The sequence below is a fragment of the Rhincodon typus genome, chromosome 35 (assembly GCF_021869965.1).
Source record: "Rhincodon typus isolate 14 chromosome 35, sRhiTyp1.1, whole genome shotgun sequence".
NCBI classification, from domain to species: domain Eukaryota; kingdom Metazoa; phylum Chordata; class Chondrichthyes; order Orectolobiformes; family Rhincodontidae; genus Rhincodon; species Rhincodon typus.
Genome location: NC_063366.1, coordinates 4,661,672 through 4,666,536, shown reverse-complemented (window position 1 = coordinate 4,666,536; position 4,865 = coordinate 4,661,672). Strand labels below are relative to the sequence as shown.

The 4,865-nt window shown below is 40.8% G+C and overlaps 2 protein-coding genes across 3 annotated transcripts in view; one reads left to right on the top strand and one right to left on the bottom strand.

Moving 5' to 3' along the window:
* Positions 1–4,865, top strand: part of LOC109936040 (zinc finger protein 91-like) — a 58,955-nt gene that overhangs the window by 20,825 nt on the left and 33,265 nt on the right. The gene's annotated exons all lie outside the window — the stretch shown is intronic.
* The window catches only part of LOC109925476 (zinc finger protein 271-like), a 12,784-nt gene continuing 8,213 nt past the window's right edge, over positions 295–4,865 (bottom strand). The window contains exon 3 of one of the 2 annotated variants that reach the window (XR_007265593.1): positions 295–1,335. The gene's annotated coding sequence lies outside the window, so the exon portion shown is untranslated. Of the gene's footprint in view, positions 1,829–4,865 lie in introns of both variants that reach the window. The other variant, XR_007265592.1, reaches the window with a different exon arrangement.

The following is a 4,865-nucleotide window of genomic DNA, read 5'->3' as shown; positions in this document are numbered from 1 at the left end:
ACCTCACTGCTCAAGTTCTGAGTCTAAATTCTTCTTCATCTCAGTATTTGTCAATTTGACCATAGCGAGTTCACTTTGGATCTGTTCTATCTCTCCTTCAGTTTCTAACACATTTCACAAAACTTTCATCACATGTTACGGACCCACAGTTCTCCACTCTGTGTTTGTCCGTGCAGTTATTTCAGTGTCTGTGACAAGCTGTAATGAGTTAACATAATGACATCAATCAATATATTGTGTTCAGGACTTTTACTGTAGATCCTGAGTGTTTCAATGAATAGGAACACACTGAGATGATAATGAGGGAATTTATTTTGAATCAACTAAAATAACAAAACATTTCAAAATGATTCAATTTCTTTCCCAGAACATCAAGCAAATCTTGGAAGAGTGTAAGGTGAACATATCACATTGTTATTACACTGATGTGTGATGGGCTGAGGGAACTGAGATCTGTAGAGACTAAACCCCACTCCCTCACCATACTCAGGATCGCAGTCCTCCCAAACAGGATAGTACAAACATTCCCCATGGTATTAGTCAAACACCCGTCACCTGAAGAGGATCTGTCTATAATTCGTGTCTCCAACTAAAGCAGGGTCTGATTCTACCCCATACCCACTCCTGAGAGCTGGCTCACTTTACTAACACACACACACTCACATTAGAGGGTACTCTCTCAGAATACTGCAGACAAAGGTTAATTTAAAATTCCTGTGCTTTAGTCTGGTTCCCAATTCCAATGGTCAGAAATGACACTGAACTTTCATGACACAAGATGGAGCTTGTTTCCATTATACAAACCCACCGATGGTTACAGAGATGCAGTGATCACAAGGACGAATCAGTTTCCATTCTCGGAAGATCCTTAACCCCTAGGTGAGTTGGACAGTGCTTTCTAATTCCCAATTCCCTGCCCTTTGGCCCACCACAATGTTTCTGCAGCTGTCAATCTGTCACACCTTTATCCTGAAAGGTACCTTTATTCAATTCCTTCCTGGTCAATCTACTGCTACTCAAGTTCAAGTCATGAAGGTTTGAGTGTATCTGGTGCACAAATGGTTTATCCATCCATCACTTGATCTGACTGGATCACATCAAGCACATGTGGACTTGCTTTCCTCTGTCAAAACTGCAACATTTTTCCAGGACCATCCTGAAAAGATAACCCACGGCTTCACCCCAAAACCAGTGTGTCTTTGTGCAAGTTATGTTCCTGTTGTACAGGGCTCTGTTTCAGACCATCCGGAGAACTGTGTTCAATTCTATGCACTACACCTCAGGAAGGATTTAGTAGCTTTGGAGTGAGTGCAGCGCAGATTCACCAGAATATTCCTGGGGATAAAAGGGTAAATTATGAGGACGAACTTCACAGACTGGGCTTGTATTTGCCTTGAATGTAAAAAATTAAGAAGTGATTTAATTGAGGCGTTTAAGATGATTAAACAAGTTGATACAGTAATTAGAGGGAAATGATCATTCTGGATGGAGGAACAGATGCAGTTGCTAAGTTTGCAGATAACACAAAGATAGATGGAGGGACAGGTAGTGTTGAGGAAACAGGGAGGCTGCAGAAGGACTTGAACAGGCTTAGACCCCAATAAATACATGCAGACAGACACAAACAACCAACAATGGATGTCATGGGTGGAGGGAAAAAAAACGGGGAAACACAGTTCAGTAGCAGCAGTCCATAGTGTTCAATGAAGTGTCCCTTTTGCTTTGTTCAAATCCTTCTGATCTCCAATCCATATACCCAAGACTTTTCAGTTCTTTGCTGAAGATACTTGGGGTGGTGGTCAACATATTAATTGTTGAGTCTTACAGCCTATAGTGAAAGGTGGGAGAGAATAACCAGCTTTTGGATTATTTCACTGCAGTGAGTACAAAGAGAGATGCTGACTTGAGATTCTCTGCCCCTGTATTCTCCATCCAGGAGCCCATCAGAGAGTTCTCACGCTAATGACTCCTGGCCTTTACAACTAGTTTTAATTGAAAAAACCAATTAATAGTCTCTGGGTAAGGTTTACTCTGAACACACATTGAAAAGAGCAAGTCTGTTTATATTATTTTCATAGAACCTCTACAGTGTGGAAACAGGCCATTCAGCCCAACAAGTCCACACCACTCCACTGAAGAGCATCCCACCCAGACCAATTCCCCTACCCCTGCATTTTCCCCATGTCTAACCCCACCATCCCTGGGCACTATGAGCAATTTAGCATGGCTAATCTACCTAACCTGCACATCTTTGGACTGTGGGAGGAAACTGGAGCACCCAAAGGAAACCCACACAGTCACAGGGAGAACATGCAAACTCCTGGACCTGGACTAATTACTTGTAATAAATAGTCATTTTTGTTAAACTTGATCTGTGTTTTCTGTCAATCAAAGTCTGAAAATTAGGTGAATTGGAGACAATTTGTGTACTTTGCAAATGTTTTAATTTTGTGATGACTATGGGAATGATTTCCAGCATGCTACCCCAATGGGCTCTGAGGAAGGGTCACTGGACCCGAAACGTTAACTCTGACGTTTTCTTCACAGATGCTGCCAGACCTGCTGAGCTTTTCAAGCAACTTCTGTTTTTGTTCTCAACATCTTCCCCTTTGCTCGAACAAGGCAGCAGTGTAAACACAACTCATAATGAGTTCTAGTAATGTACAGACTATATCTATTTTATTTTTTGTGCTTTCTAAAACTGTAGACTGAAATAAGGAAGAACTGTTTTAAACCAGGGATTTACAATGATGGGTGCATGTTTTGGAAGTAAGTAAATTGATACCTATTGTGAATACTGGAACCCACAACTGTACAGTCCAGCAATGTGCTGATGAACTGGTGCTGACAGGTTGTTTACAAGTGAGGATGATTGGTTTATTCACTAGTGGCCAGTTATCAATGACAAAGATCCTCTGCCTGTCAACAACCATATGAGTGGTTGCCAGGTAGCTGAGCAGCTTGGGCTGTGAATAAGACAGAGAGAAGCCTTGTTCAGACTAGAAGAGAAGGCAGCACGTCTGCAGCAGTTAAGAGCTCTCTCTCTCAATTCTCTGCTGTAAGCCACTTTAAACCAGAATAAAACTTGCTTATTGTTCCTTCAGCACATCTTGCAAGCTGAGTCTTTCAACATGGATAAGTCAGAGAACTTTCAGATGTGAAATAGACACCCTTTGCCTTTTGCAAATCAATGGAAGCATTTGGAAAAAAGGAGGGTTAAGGAAAAACCTTCACGTTAGCAAGGACAAACCCAACAAGTTTTGTGAATTAAGACTAGGGAACTTTTTTTTTCACTTGTGTGTGTTCCTTCCCTATTTATTTGTGTGTCTGTGTGTAAGGGGGAGTTTATAATGATTTTAGTTTAAATTTGTAGAGTTTATTCTTTACCTGCTGTTTGAATTTAATTACATTATAAATTTCCTCTTAAGTAAAGAAATCTGGTCCATGCTTTCTATCAACCTGTGTCTGAAAATCAGGTATTTTGAGGATTTTCCATGTTTCTTTTGAAATCATTAACTTTTGTGATGACTCTGATAGATTAGAGCTTGATTTCCAGCATGCTATACCAATGAGAGGTAGCAGTAACTTGTTTTTAAAAGTGCAGCAAATCCTTCCACAGTCCTCAGTTTAAAATAAGATTTTGGAGTAGATTTGTAGCTCAGGTTGTGGTTGGTTGGCTCACCGAGCTGATTCATTGTTGTTGCAGCTCTGTGAGCCAATCAACCACGACTTGTTTCCTATATTAGTCCACAATTCAAAATTTTTAAAAATGTGGTCTTGCAGGTGGTGCTGTTCCAATGTATCTGCTGCCCTTGTCCTTGTAGATCAAAATGGTCATGGGTTTAGAAGGTGCTGTTTAAGGATCTTTGGTGAATTTCTGCAGTGCATCTTGCAGACAGTACATACTATTGCTTTTGAATGTCAGTGTGGAGGGCGTGAATGTTTGTTGATGTGGTGCCAATCAAGAGGGCTGCTTTGTTGTGGTTAGTGTGAAGCTTCTTGAGTGTTGGAGCCTCTGTAGTGCTAAAGGAGTGTTGCATTGTCAGAGATCCTACTACAAATCTACCACTCAAAAGCATGCTAGAGATCCCATGACACAACACAGTGGACAAGGAGGGGAGTTATCCCTGATGTTTTGATCAAGAGGGATCCCACAATGAATATCACAAAAACAGATTATCTGGTCATGAGTACATTACTTTCAAGTGTCATGATTGCAAAGGTGACATATAAATGCACATCTTCCTTTCATCAGGAAATGTTCTGCTTCCTGTGAATTGGAAATTATAAACCTATTGATAGAAACGGCCACAGTGGCAGTGAGCAACATATTGTGTACAGGACTCTTATGGTAGGATCCTGAGTGTTTCCATGAATAGGAACACAGCAGGCTGACTAATCAGGTAGTTCTAGTTAAGATAAAAGTGAATTTATTGTGAGTTATAAATCTGTACAGAAGATTTAAATGAAACAACAAGCAACACAATGTTCGCTTATATCATAACACTGAATCAATGAAAATAACAAAAGCATTTGAAAGTAAGTCAAGATCTTTCCCAGAACATAAAATGAATCTTGGAAGAGTGTAAGGTGAACATATTATGAACATATTGATAGACTGAGGGTACTCAGGTCTGTGAGGATTCATCCCCACTCCTTCCAGGATCGCAGTCCTCCCAGACAGGAGAGTACAAACATCCCCCACGGTATTAGTCAAATACCCGGCACCTGAAGAGGATCTCTTTATAATTCACAACCCCTACTAAAGCAGGGTCCGATTCTACCCCTACCACTCCTGAGAACTGGCTTAATTTACTAACACACACACACACACACACACACACACACACACACACACACACACA